The sequence below is a fragment of the Puma concolor genome, chromosome E2 (genome assembly GCF_028749965.1).
Source record: "Puma concolor isolate L17-30 chromosome E2, mPumCon1.1.hap2, whole genome shotgun sequence".
Classification (NCBI taxonomy): domain Eukaryota; kingdom Metazoa; phylum Chordata; class Mammalia; order Carnivora; family Felidae; genus Puma; species Puma concolor.
In genome coordinates this window covers 28,111,763-28,125,918 of record NC_141681.1, presented here as the reverse complement: position 1 = coordinate 28,125,918, position 14,156 = coordinate 28,111,763, and the positions used below count along the sequence as shown (strand labels likewise).

The window sequence follows — 14,156 nt, the reverse complement described above, 5'->3', positions numbered from 1 at the left end:
CCCAGTGGTTTGGCTGGGGCCGGAACATCCTGGCCCTTCCCGGCCTCAGACCCCGCTGGGCCCTGGGCTCCGCACTTTGCACACCCTTCGTTCCTGTGAGGCACGTGCCCCTGGTGTGCCTGCTTGAGAGGCGAGGACCCTGAGGCACAGGAGGCTTACCCATGAGTAAGTGCTGGTCTTTGGGGCTGCAGAGTGTGAGATCTTGTCCACTGTGCTCTCCTGGCCCCTCAGTCAGGAGGGGGCTCCTCGACCAGACCGGGCTCCGCGCTGGGTGCCAGAGGGCACGTGCCCCTGTCTCAAACCCCATCCCTGCCACTGCCGAGCCCACGGTCCGCTAGGGTGTCAGGACCCACAGAGACAGCAAGGCTGGTTTACCTGGGGAGAATCCTGGCTTCGTTCCCCTCTGGTTGTGTGAACTGGGGTGTCTGCCCCGGTTTCCTTACCTGGAAAAAGCGGATAGCCATAGTGTGTATGTTGGGGGGCAGTTGTGAACGTTAAGGAGTTAATGCAGTAAAGCGTCTAGCATAGCGCCTGGCCCGTATAAACGTTCGTCTTTGTCATATGATCTCCACGGAGGGCAGATGGGTGCACTGAGGCCCGGAGACAACTTGTAACAACCGGCAGCAGTAGGGGGGGAAGGGGAGGATTGGGTGCTTCATCCTGCCTCCCCCCTGGGGAGAGCCGGGGCCGCCTGGGCTCTGGCAGAACCTACCCCTTCCTCCTCCTGCCTGACTTGTGCTGTGGTGTGGAGGTCAGTGGCGTGGGCACCGGGCTCTTGAGCGGCTGCAGGCTCGGGCTCAGACAGTCTGCGCGTGCTTGGCAGTTGCAGGCAGGCAGAGATAAAAGCGTAGCCCCAGAGAAGCCGGCGGGGCCTCTGGGCATCGGAGGACAGGGCTCTGCATTACAGGGAGGCGGCCCGGGGCGGGGGCCTCGCTGTCTGGAAGCCAGCCCAGCTCCAGCTCCCTGAAAGAGGCTGGCGGTTCGCAGCTAATGACTCCAGGCTGGCTCCCCAGGCTCAGGGCCACTTAAACTAACTCTGGAGATGAGCACGACAGTGACAGCAATGAGAGACGAGAGAGACCTCTCAGGTCTCTGCCCTGTCCTCAGGCCTCTGCCTTCCCCCTCCCAGAAGCCCTGGCCTTGGCTTTCAAGGCCCAGGGGGGAGAGCAGAGGGCTACAGGGGCCCAAGGGTGCAACCTCCCTGGACCTCAGTGTCCTCGCTATACGTGGAGAGGAGAGTGCCACCCCCTGGCCGGGTGGTTGCTGGAATTTGGGGCAGCCGATGGGGGCAAAGTGTGTCCTAAGCACGTTGTGTAGCTTTGAGAGGCCTTCCCTAAACCTGGGCTGAAGGTTTTGTCTTCAGGGTCACATGGTGGCCAAGTTAGAACTAGGTTCCAATCCTTGAAAAGTGACCTTGAGCGGGAAGCTCTGTCTCTCAAAGCCTCATTACTCAGGCTATAAAATGGGGATGAAGGTACCTGGTATCTCTAGGGGACCCTGTGGGGATTAGCTGAGACGGCTAAACACGTAGGGCCCCACGGGCAGTAGACCCCCACGTCCAGTTGTCCCAGACCTTTGCTCCTCCGTCATCCAGTTCAGCTGTTCCCCAAGAGAAGCAGCATGGTGGCCCTGGGGCTGTCTGGCTTTGTCCCAGCTCCATCAACTCTGTGAACTTGGGCAGGTGTATTAGTCTCTCTGTGCCTTGTTTGCCCCATCTTAAAAATGAGGATGGCAGGGGCTCCTGGGTGGCTCAGTCGGTTAAGCGTCCGACTTCGGCTCAGGTCATGATCTCACAGTCCGTGAGTTCGAGCCCCGCGTCGGGCTCTGTGCTGACGGCTCAGAGCCTGGAGCCTGTTTCGGATTCTGTGTCTCCCTCTCTGACCTGTCTGACCCTCCCCCGTTCATGCTCTGTCTCTCTCTGTCCCAAAAATAAATAAACGTTAAAAAAAAAAAATGAGGATGGTAATGGCACCTTGAGAAGGTTAAGTGAGCCACTAAATTTTAGGTGCTGAGTGTAGTGCCTGGCACGCCATAAGCGATCTTGTCGTTGCCACTGTTCCGGGCCACCACCAAGACCTTAGGAAGCAACAGTGAGTTCATCCTGGAGCATTAGCCCTGTGCCTCCATGACATCATTGGGAAAGTCGCCAGGCACCGGAGAGCCCGTGGGGCCTTGGACGCCCCCATCTAGGGGGGTCTTGATCTGCTGGCATGCATTCTTCAAGAATGGGGCTCCCTCCTGCTCTTCTCTGTGGCCCAGGGACTGACCCGCTTGGCCACTGTGCTGGGCGGGTTTCCTAGGGCGGCACTCTGTGGTTACTTCTCCGCTGGTCTGAGTTCCCTTGGCCTCTTGGCCCCTTGCCTGCACTGGGTGGCTGACCCCCTCTGGGTCCCTGGCCAAGTATGGCTCTCAGGGAGGGCTCTGTGGTTAGTACCTTGGGTCTCTGACCCTGTGGCAGGGGGGACAACTGCCCAGACCCACCTGTCTTCATGGTGACAAATGTGAGGGAGGGGTGAGCCCCAGGGGCCGACTGGAGCAACTGAGTCACGTTTGGCCTGGCGCCCTCTGCCCAGTGCTCCACCGGCTGTGTCACCATCTGGGCATGCGCCAAACCCCGGAGAGACTCATAACCACCCCCACTCCTACCTAGGACATACAGTTGCACTGCCTACAAAGACCCTCGTTCAGTCCTGGGTGCTGCTGGCCCTTGGAGATTTGAATCTTTATCCACACTTCACAGATGAGGAAGCAGGTGTCAAGTTCCCTGGCCAGTCAGTGGCAGTGGGGGCCTGAGCACAGGGCTGGGCTGTTTCCCACAGCACCACAGATGGCTGCACCCATTTGTGGTAGTGAGCTCCCCGTCCCTGCAAGTGTTTAAGTTTGGCAGAGAAGTGTAGAGGGAGCTTGAGCAGAGTGTGAGGTTCTTCACGGCTCCTTCCAGCCCGGAGCTTTTCTGGCCGTGGGCGGGAGAGGCACCCAATTCCCACATTCTCCCCAGGCATTAGGTTCCTGAGCAGCCAGCCCACTGGTCATCCTAATGGTATCAGATGGTGTTTGTGGGCGGGTGGTGCCTCCACAGCCTTGCCTGTCACTGTGTCCAGACTTCCACCGTTAGCACCCATCCAGTGGCATCTTTGGGACACTCCCATTGTCTGCCTAATCATCCAGCACGCCAGGTGAAGGTGCACCGGGTGTGAGGGCATCGGGGCTCAGGGACCAACTGAGACAGGAGGCTGTGATGGAGAGGTCAGAAAGGGGGAACCCCCCCCCCAATCATCAGGGAGCTGATGCTGTCCCTTGCTCTCCCTATCCCATGGACCTGTGCCTGGGTACGTGTGTTCCCAACTCTGCGGTTCTAGCCCCTCCCACACACTTGCATGTGACAGAGCCTCGCGAGAGAGCTGAGGGCAGCAGGCAGGGCCAGGAGTCCTCACGCGCTTTCCTCAAAGCTGTATTTATCGTATGTCTGTGGCTGAGCCTGCCACAGCCTCCTGGGCCCTGCCGCCTATGCACACACCCCAGACCAGATGGACAGGGTCTGCTCTCCAGCTCCTGGGCTGGGAGCCAAGGATGCCCGGGTCCTGGTGCCTGGCCTGGCAAAGGGGGCACTGGGCCGAGGCGCAGTACCCGTCACTAGCTGTGGCTGGGAGGACGGCCGGTGCTTTCCCACGGAGACTCTGCAGCAGGTGGCAGCACGCCTGGGAGTCCTGCCTCGGCTCCCCAACTTGGGTTCCCTCTTTCACAGAGCTGGAAGCCACAGTAACTGCCGTCCAGGGAGGGTAGGAGTGTTTGCAGACCCCATGGGTGTGGGCAGGAGGGGGCCTGGCCCCTGTTCCCAGGCTGTGAAGTTTTGGATGTAGCACAGCCTTGTAGACCTGCATATCCACCTCCCTAGAGTGGCTGACGCTTCCTCTCCATGTCCTGGAGATGCCAGGACTGGGGCCTGGGGGGCCACAGGGAGCAACGGGGACAGTGCAGCTAAGGGAGTGTATAGAGCTGGATTGGAGTCCAGTCTTGCCAGCTGTGTAACCCCGGGCAAGCGACTTCTTCTCTCCGAGCCTCAGTTTCCTTAGCTGTAAAATGGGCCTAATAGTGTCCCCTCCTAGAGTGGGCATGCGCATTATGGAAGTCAGGTGCAGTTCATCTGGTTTGTGCACCCACGTCGTTCCCTTCCCTGCCCCAGCAGCCTTGTGAGTCTCTGCGTGCTGGCCCTTGGGATATACCCACCCCCAGGTTCCTAGACCCCAGGGTCCTCCGTGGCCACAGACATGTGCTGTTTCCCATCCCTGCTCCACCTTGGGGAGCCCACAGGAGTCCAGATGGAAGTTAAGCATTTGCAGAAGTGGGAATGGGACCCACCTTCACTGGCAAATTCCTCCCTGAGCCCCCTCTTAGCCCTGGGCCAGAGGAGTGAGTGGTCAAGGGGCCTGATGTTAATAACTTTGCCTTTGTGTCAAGAGAAAACCCAAGGTTCAGTGATCACAAATTTAGGTGGCATCTCAGACATCATCTAATCTAGCAACTTTGAAAGTCTGTTTTGGTCCCAATGATTTAGAAAAGGCTTGATCTTGCAAGCTTCTGCATTGTAGGACTTTTCAGAGCCTTTACCAGGCAGCCGTGTATTGAAGGAAATGCTGGGCTGGAGTTTCAGGTCCCATCCCTATTCTCGAGCTGTGCAGTCTTGGGAGTCCCTCTCTGGCCAAGCACTTGGCAGAGGTACGTATGCCCCTGACCAGTCAGACGCTGGGGAGTCGGGATGGCTCAGTGCTGGAACCCCCTGCCGCAAGTGGCACTTTTGGCTCAAATCTGTAGCATCGGGAATTGGCTCCTATTGGCAAGAGGCTTGGAGCCTGCCTGACCCGGTTAGAATCCCAGCTCTGGTCATTCATTCGTGTATTTAACGAGTAGTCATTGAGCGTCTACTGGGGGCCAGACTCCTGCTAGGGCGGGAGCTACAGGTGGTGAGCCAGACAGACAAGACAGGGTAAATGTTGAGAAATGGAGACCAAGTAAGCTAATTGGAGGATCATCTGACAGTGTTGAGTGCTGTAAAGTTAAGAAGATAAGGCGACACGGAAGAGAGTGATGACAGGGAGGATAATTTTGGTTGGGTAATCATGGATGGCTTCTTGGGGGAGGAGATATTTGAAGTAAGGACTGAGAAGAGAAGACACCAGTCAGAGAATGGGTCCAGGAAAGAATGTGCTATGCTTCGGGGAAAGCACATGCAAAGGCCCTGAGGTGTGTCTGAGGCTAGAAAGAAGGCTAGTGTGCTGCCAGTTGGTGAACTCAGCAGGGAGTGGGTGGCATTAAGGTGGAGAGAGAGTGGTGTGGGGTCGCTAGCTTATTTTGGCAGCCATGCTGCTCCCTGAGCCTCAGCTGCCTGATTTGTAAAAGGAGCCTCATTTTTTGTCCCACACACCTCCACGCTGGTCGTCAGTGTCAAGACCATTGTCAGTGTCTTTGGCAGAGACTTGGCTCAGGGCGGCAATGGCCTATGAGCTATTGTAGGTATTTTTGTCATCGCAAGTGCTTGGAGACTTTCGGTGGGACCTGGGATGTTTCGCCTCTGTTTCCCCGCTTGTCGCTGCAGTTAGTGAGCACCAAGTGTGTGTAAAAGGCCAGGGGGGCCCCATCTGCGTCCTCCCCTGGCTCCCCTGAACTGCAGCCCCCTGCCAACTCTTTTTAAGCACAGAATCTTCTGATCCAACAGTGACTCCCTTCTCTGGCCCAGCAGGCTCTAGAATCCTTTCCGGGCGAAGGTTCCACTGAGAACAGCAGCTCCTTTCTTTGCTTTCTTTTCCTCTTCCTCCCGGGGCCAAAAATAGTGCCTGAATGGGACACAGCTCTGGGCCAGCGGCAAGACAATAGCTGCCTCCTGGCTCTGGTCCATGGGTGGGGGAGGAGGTGCGAGGGTGCATGGGCACTCCATCCCCCTGGCCCCAAGCCCTGCTGCCTTTCCCATGGCCTCTGCCAGAAACCACCGCAAAGCCCCTCCGTCCCCTTTGCGTGCGATTGCCAAGGGGGTTCCCCACTTGTTCTGGGAAAGTGTTTAGAGCTGCTTGGCTGCGACCCTAGCCCCTTAGCCCCCTGAACAGCGCCACCCTGTCTCTGATCTGCCGCTGCTCTGGAGCCAAAACTCCAGCCGAGACGTCTGTCCCTGGTTCCCTTCCCTGGCCTGTCTGGCACGTGGAGGCCACCCGTGCCTTTGATGTCCTTTCCTCTTTGACTCACTGGCTATGGAGGACTTTTTAGAGGTCACAGTGATGTGCCCTCTTGGGAGGAGGTGAGCTCCCTATCACTGGAGGTGATCAAATTAAGTTCAGATGTCCACTGGATGGGGGGCAGGATTAGTCAAGCATCAGAGGGACATTTGGTCTTGATGTCTCCATGTCTCAGAGGAGATCTTGGTTTGAGTCCCACACCCCTCCTTTGCCAGCTGGGCGGCTTTGACCTGGCCACCTCACTTCCCTGAGCCTCTGCTTCCCCATCTGTAAGAGCTTCAGCAGGGCTGACCTCGGAGAGTGGTAGAAATCGATCTCCAAAATGCCTGGCGTAGTATCTGGTTTCGGAAGCTTTGCCTCTGTTCTCTTCCCTCCTCGCACTGGTACTTACTCTGGATCACAGAAAGGAGAGTCTGACCCACTCCTGGCCCTCAGAAAACTCTCTGAAAGAAAGCCAGGGGGAAGCTCCCCAGCCCTAAGGATAACTCAGAAGGAAGATTCCTGGTGGGGTCTGTCAACTTAGGAAGGCTTCCTGGAGCAGGTGCCCCCCTAAGACTCTTCTAGGGAAGTAGGTACACATTCTGTACTTCTGACAGCCAATGGTTGGTGGGGGAGGCTAGAGGGGTGTCCAGCTTGGGATGAGGTCAAGGCCACAGACTGGCAACCCCCAGGGGCAAATGCAGCTGACAGTAAGCATCTTGGGTGACAAGAGTAGCCCCCACCGGGTCCTAAAAGGATTTGGTTTAAAGTCAGTGCTGACAAACTTAGGCAGGTGGCCTCCAGTGCTCTCTATAACCTCCTCCCGCCAGCTCTCCCTGCTGGACCCAGGGCAGCATCTGAGTCTGGAGACTTGGGTACCAGACAAGTTAGGGGGCTTGTGCTGTGCTGGGTCGGAGCCGGGGAGTGACGTAGTTGCCTTCCTGCAGCTGCCAACAGTTGCCAGGGAAACGGTTGCCAGGGGCTGCTGTCACCTGCGCCCCTTCTCCCGGGCTGGTGGCTGGGGCTTGCAGCCCGTCTTCCCTGGCTGCCCGCTTTGTTTGAAGCTCCAGGGAGGGGGCAGGGGCTGGGGTGGCTCTGCTTGGAAATCCTCCTCACGGAGACTGAGCCACCTCCCCAGCAGGCAGCAGTCTGCAAGGGAGGCCAACCCTTTGCTCTCGCGTTCGTTCGCGCTCTTTATGCACTTGCAGTCCACTCGGTGCCACAAAGGCGGAGTTCCAGGTACGGTTCTCCCCCTCCTCCCGTCTTCCCTCCATCCCTCTCACTCCTGGTCCTGCTTCCTTCTCCTCCGCCTCCCCTTCCCTTTTCCTTCTTCTCCCTCCCCTCCTTTACCTCCCCCTCCCCTGCTCCTCTCCTCCTCCTTCCCTTCCCCCTCTCTTTCTTCTCTCCCTCCATCCCTCTTCCCCATCTCCCCTTTCTCCCCACCACCTATAGCTGATGGGTGGGGTGGGGGTGGAGCTAGGTGGCACCAGGGACCCTGGGAGAGTCACAGATGCTACGCTAAGAGGGATTCGTCAGTTCGATTCGAGAGCGAGAGCGGCTCAGGAACAGGAAGGAATGGTTGAGAGTAAGGGCCCCACAACCCTCCCCTCGGTCACTCTCTGGGCTCCACCCCCAATGATTAAAGATAAGCCTCTGAGAGGTGTTGGGAGGCTGTGTCCCTGGCTGGGCTGGCAGGAGCCATGCGCTACGATGGGCATGGGGGTCCCCTGGACCCTCAGGGGAAGGGTGTTCAGCTAACCCCAAGGACACACATTTTGGAGCATCTCTTCTGTGAGTTTTAAAGAAGACTTTTCTAGCAGTCAGGTAAGGTCAAGGGGAAATGGGCTGCAGGAACAAGAGCATCCCTTCTGGAGCCAGGTCCTGGGAGCAGCATCTCGTCTCCACCACTCGCTGGCTATAGGTCTCAGTTTCCTTATTTGTCAAATGAGCGTAATGGTACTTGTCTCTTAAGGTTTGGGGGAAGATGAGGGTTACTTTGGGTAAAGAGCTTAGAATCAAATCTTGCGTTTCCAAAGAACCTAATTCATGTTGCCTTTGTTACGGGCGGTGGCGGGCACACCGCCCTTGAGGTGTGCGAATGGGGGTGGAGGACCCCACGGTCCTGGGTGGCGCCTGCCGTGGGAACAGCGAGCTGGATGCGATCCTGGTCTGTGCGTCCGCTGCCCTTCCCCAGAGGGGGCTGGTCCCTCAGCCTTGACCAGGCCCCCAGCCTTGTTGGGGGAGGAGGCTGTGTGTCCCGCTGTCCTCTCAGCCAGGAGCGGGACCGGAGGAAGAGGGAAGAAAGGCAGGGTTGGTGGCTGGCCTTGGAAATGCGAGGGTCCTATACCCCGAAGACGGGCTTTCTGCCAGGCCCAGCCTAGCTGACCTGTAGCCCCCAGAGCAGGGAGGTAGCTGTGCTGACCTCACAGGCCTGGCCTTGAGCAGTGTGGGAACACAGGTGGGGAAGGAACATTTCAGCCAGACAACTGAGGTCTGCCTGTGGTTTGAAAGGGAAGAGAGTCTGGCCAGGAGGAGAGGGGCCCAGCATCTTCTTTGTTCCTTTCTGTCACCTGGGAGGTAAGCCCTGCTCTTCCCTGTAATCATCCTGAGGGCCTGGGCTATAGAGAAGACTTTGGGGGGGGGGGGGGCGGCAGGGACAGGGCTCACAGTCAGCCACTTAACACTGGAGGAAACTGAGGCTCACAGAGGGGACAGGCTGGCTGAAAGTTCCGGGGGCCAGGTCTGGACCTTGCACATCTAACTCCCGCCAACTCTGCTCCGGGAGTCTGCATTCCCTGGGCAGGTGCCGACAGTGTGTGCCCTGGGGTCCTAGAGTCCAGCCTCAACTGCTCCCTGGGGACAGGGTGGCGGGGAGACTTGGCAGGAGGCCGCACAACGTGCCGGCAGCACGGAGCTGGCACCAGGGTCCCTGGACTGCCTTTGGGAAATCCTGGCGCCTGAGCCCAAACCCAGCCTGGGCCAGATCTGGGACTCTTCTGATCTCTTCTCTTCTTTAGGTGGCAGGTCCCTATAATCCATTCTCAAATTATAAGAGGCTTTAATTCTCAGCTTCTAAAAGCTCTGGCATGTTCATTTGTCTCTTTCTTTCTCCCTCTCTGCCCTTCTCTCCCTCCTTCCCTCTCAATTCCAGCCTTTTAAGTGTCACAGCTGCTTGAAGCGAGGCTGAGAGCCCAGCTGGCTGTGGCTGACTTTAATGGAATGGCTAACCTGGGGACCGAGCTGGCAGTGTCCCCTTTCCTCAAGAGCTGCTGCTGCCAGCCTAAGGGAGGTGGGATGGGGCCTCACACACCTCCAGCTCCCTGGGGACCTCTTGCCTGGGAGAGTCAAGGATGGTGATGAGTTGCCCTGGGGAACATCACAGCCTGAGTGGCTCCCACAGCCCATCTCAGGCTAGCTAATGGCCTAAGAGGGGAGGGGAAGGGCTGGAGGCTGGAAGGGAGGTTGCTGACACGTTTCTTATGTGTGTGGAGTCAAGATTTTTGAGAGCAACATGTTTCTCATTTTGACAACAGGTGCTCATGCTAAAAAGGATACACCATCACGGTGGGCTGGGAAACTAAGCCCAACCAAGCTCTGTGGATTTTCTTTTTGCAGGACTTATCAGAGCCTTTGATGTGCTAATACATAAGACCAAACAGGGCCTGCAGCATTTCTCTAACTGGGAACTAGCACTTCTTAGAAAGTACTCTGGCAAGTTACTGCTTGGTAAAGATGGGGAAACAGTCTCCTCGAAGGGATAGGACTCTGGAGACCACAATGACAAAAAGCATGGCTTTGAGGTTGGGAGGCCTTAGGTTTGAGACCTGGCTTGGCTGCTTACTTGCTACGTGATCTTAGGCATCACCTAACCTCTTTGAACGTCACTTTCATTATCTTTAAAGTGGGGGTAATGGGGAGACTGGGGGGCTCAGTCGGTTAAGCATCTGACTTTGGCTCAGGTCATGATCTTGCGGTTTGTGGGTCTGAGCCCCACATCGGGCTCACTGCTGTCAGTACAGGGTCTGCTTGGCATCCTCTGTCCCCCACTCTCTGCCCCTCCCCACTCTCGTGCGCTCTCTCTCTCTCTCAAAATTAAAGAAACATTAAAAAAGTGGGGGTAATGATAGCACTTGCCTCACAGACTTATGTTGGGGGCTGAGTGATAATTTGCGCAATGCTTTGCACGATGCCAGCACAAATTGAGCACTTGCCAAATGGAGCCGCCGTCCTCCCTGTCCTTGGATTCCGGGGTTCCTCCCCCTGTGCCAGACAGACCCTGTTCAACCCCACCCGCCATGTGGCGTGGGGCCAGAGTGCGGGGGCAGTGGGGAAAGGGAGTAGAGGCCCGAGGCCCAGGGCATGAGATACATCTCAAGGCTGCCATCAGGGAGGAGGACTGGTGTGTGGAAAGGCTCGGAGGAGGGAACCCCCAAGCCTGGGCTCGCCTCTGGTCGAGTGGCAACTCTCTGTTGGACCCCCTGAGGCCTCTTAAGTGAGTGTTCTGCTGACAGGCTGCAGGGTGTGTGGCTTTGGTAACTGGCTCTTGGGGAGGACTCAGTGTCCTTCTACGTGGACAGACCCTTTCCTTCCCCCCCTTGCAGGGAACTCTCTGCTTCTCCCCTTCCTCGGTCTCCCCACAGGGCCAGGGCCCATCTGGGCACGCGGAGGGAGTCGTTGCCTAAGGGCTTGGCTGCACCAGAAGCCTCGGGGAGGTGGGGCTATGGGGCTGTGCGGGCAGGGTCGGCCCTCCGGCAGGTCTGGTGCAAGAAAGCCAGATTCACCCCAGGCGGTGAGTGGGGCAGTGAGTGGGCACAGCCTTGGCGTCCGCCAGCCTCTGGCAGCCAGCAGCTAGCTTCATTTTTACTCTCTTTTATTGTAGAAGAATTCCTGACACCTGAAGTCACTGTTTCCCCCAGCCATCCCAGAACACCCTTCCAGGGTGATCCTCCGGCCTAGGTGGTCCCCTAACTTGAGCACAGCTGCCTGTTCCCAGTTCCCAGTTGGGGAACGGGAGCAGAGGGAGGAGACAGTGAGCCCCGGCAGAGTGTGGAGGGCTGGGCGAGGAGGGGGCTGTGGCCCTGGGTCCCACTCGGGACTCCGGGGACTCGCTCTTTGATTTGTTGGATACATGGTGTTTCTAAGTGGGATTTACTTTTTAATGATTTTTTTTAAATGTTTATTTATGAGAGGTGGGGGGAGCGGCAGAGAGACAGGGAGACACAGAATCCGAAGCGGGCTCCAGGCTCCGAGCTGTCAGCACAGAGCCCAGCATGGGGCTCGAACCCTCAAACCACGAGGTCATGATGGCCCGAGCCGAAGTTGGATGCTTAACTGAGCCACCCTGGTGCCCCAGTAAGATTTACTTTAATCAAGTAATTTGGAAAGCACCAGTGGAGGGTCTTCAGCCCCCCCAGCCCTCCCCTCACAGAGGAAACACCTGCAGGCGTCTGCTCTCTGTTCTGTTCTAACTGCCTTCCCGGCTGCCCTTTGAGGTCTGAGCAGCCCTCTGTTCCTCCCCCACAGAGCTGACCTGCCCCCACTCCCAGCCGCCCCCACTCCCAGCCGTCTTCGGCTTTCTCCTTGCTGCTCTGCATACTTGCACTCGCGTGTGTGCACACGCATTCGCATTCGCATGCATGCTTACACTCGCAAGGTTTCATGCTCACCCACCCTCTCCTTTTCCCTGTCCTGGGTCAAATCCTTCTTTCCTAAGCCCCCTGCACGGGGCTCAGGGGGGTAGCCCGAAGCACCGTGCTGCCCCCCACCTACTGGAGAGCATCTAAGGATCCAGGCTGGAGCTGGAAAGCCGAGCTGGGTCCTCTCCCTTCTGTCCCACCCCCAAGGAGGGCCAGATGGGGCTCACGCCCGAAAACCCACTCCAGCGCTTCCCTTCCACCCATGCCCTCCTGCTCCCTTCTGTCCTTTGGGAGGCCCCTTCCAGGTTCCTGGCACCCTGCTAAACGCCAGGTGAACCGCAGAGGAACACGACATGTCCTTGCCCCCAGCCCAGCCATTGCCATTCAGCGGCTGAGTGATCTGGGGCTGGGCCCCTGCTGTCTCTGACTTTCTCTGTAAAACACGGTTACCGTTAGCCCAGGCTTGTCACCCATGATTCCAAGCCCTCGGAGTCTCAATCCATGGGATGCCTGTTAAAGCCAGACTCCCCACTCCCACCCCGGACCTGCTGCCTCTGATCCTCAGAGTGCGGGGCGTGTGAAATGCATTTTAGTGAACTCCCTGGCATGATTCTGGCCCTTGGGCGAGTCTGGGCACCTCTGGAATGAAGTCTTGTGGCAGTGGGGACCATATAGAATGGAGGGCTCCCCCTCCCCCCAGGAACACATAGTTAATTCTGATCGGGACTGGGCGGTTGGGGAACACTTCATGGGGAGGGTGTGTCTTAACTGAGTCCCAGTAGGTGGGTTGGGTCGTCCTAGGGATGGGGCAGGCATTCCTGGTAAAGGGTCAGTCTGGAGGTGGCACCGAGGTGTTTGCGGTCATCAGGGTGTGTGACGGGAAGGAGGAAAGCAGTGGGGGAGCAGGTCTGGGCATCAGCCCAGCCGGATATGTTGGAGAGGTGCCTGCCCAGGAAGGGTTAACCCCAAGCCCGATCAGGTCCTGTCCACTCAGCTTCCACCTCCATCCTCCGAGGAAATGGGTTTTCCAGGAGCCTGGACTGGGCCAGCGGTGACTCGTGGTTCTACATGGATGGCAGAGGAAGTGACTCAGGCCCCGGGGGGGAGAAAGTGAGCCATGGGTCCCCTGCCCACTGCCCCCTCCGAATCGTGAGGATGGGCAGGGCTGGGCCTGAGCTGGAGCCAGGCCTCTTCTCTTGGGGCCAGCAGGGCCCGGGGGTGGGGGAAGTGTCAACTTAGACAAGCCGTGGCCACCCTCCACTAGTGTCCTTGGGGACCTTGGGGACCCTGTGATGCTAACCCATTGTATTAAGCTGGGCTGGACCGTTCTGTTCTCTGCGTGTGTTTACGGAAGGCCTGAAGTCAAGGGCAGCTGCTCCAGAGGGGGGGGAGGTCTCTCCTGAGGTTTGGCCCCAAACCCCCTCTCCCAGGCTGGAATTGTCTGCACTGCCGGTGGTCTTGGCCACCCCCCTCATTTTTCTCTCCTTTTTTGAAGTGGGGGGGGGGAATCTCCCAAAGCCAGGGGAGCACGTATCTCTAGGACCTCTGCCCGTACCACTTCTGCGAGGAGCCCTCCAGAGCGAGACCCAGGCCTGTATCTTGGCTCCACCTGGAGTGACCTTGGATCGGACGGCCCTTCCCTAGCCTCAGTTTCCTGGTCTGTAGAATGGCCAAACAGTAGGACCAATCTGACACAGCGGCTCTGGGGATTTCACGTGACAGCGCAGGTGACCCCACCGCAGAGATCGGCGTGGTGCTGCTGCTGGGATAGCCCCCCTCGGCTCCCCAGTGCTGGCCCAGTGCTGCGTGAGGTTTCACAAGGGTCTTGCCTGCGGGCCAATGGTTGGTTTGAGGAGTACTTGGTGGCCAAACTCGGTCCCGCTCTGCCGGTCCACAGGTCCCAAGGCCAGGGACGAGGTTCTGTCCACATGGTCTGTGTAGAGGTCCACGTAGGGGCCGCTGGTTGCTGAGTCTGGGGTTCAGCCTCTAAAGCACAGGATCCCTCCCTCCGGGCTGAGCCAAGTGGGGGGCACCCAGGGTGGTGACTAGGGCATTCTGCAGCCCCACGGGAGGTGCTGGGAGAGTGTGGCCCCCATCGAGGATGCTGATGTGGGCTGCGTGGGGTGGCGGGTGTGTGTACAGGGGGCAGACGGTGGGGAGCCCCCCTGCCCATGGGCAGTGGGGGGAGCAAGAGAGGAGGGTGTGATGAGATGGGCAGCGGGCGGGGTTCTCTGTTGCGTGAAGTGGGGATGGGAAGGTGCTAAGTGAACAAGCTGGGCAGTGCCCTCCCCCTTCCAGGTAGGGGCTGGAATCTTCT

General features: G+C 58.1%; 1 protein-coding gene across 11 annotated transcripts in view; it reads left to right on the top strand.

Annotated features, from left to right (window-relative positions):
- Window positions 1-14,156, top strand: part of ADGRG1 (adhesion G protein-coupled receptor G1) — a 56,418-nt gene that overhangs the window by 27,529 nt on the left and 14,733 nt on the right. The window contains exon 1 of one of the 11 annotated variants that reach the window (XM_086689330.1): window positions 7,334-7,442. The exons of 7 other annotated variants lie outside the window; for them this stretch is intronic. The gene's annotated coding sequence lies outside the window, so the exon portion shown is untranslated. Of the gene's footprint in view, window positions 1-7,333; window positions 7,443-8,396; window positions 8,781-14,156 lie in introns of those variants that run through there. 3 more of the 11 variants (XM_086689339.1, XM_086689331.1, XM_086689340.1) reach the window with 3 other exon arrangements.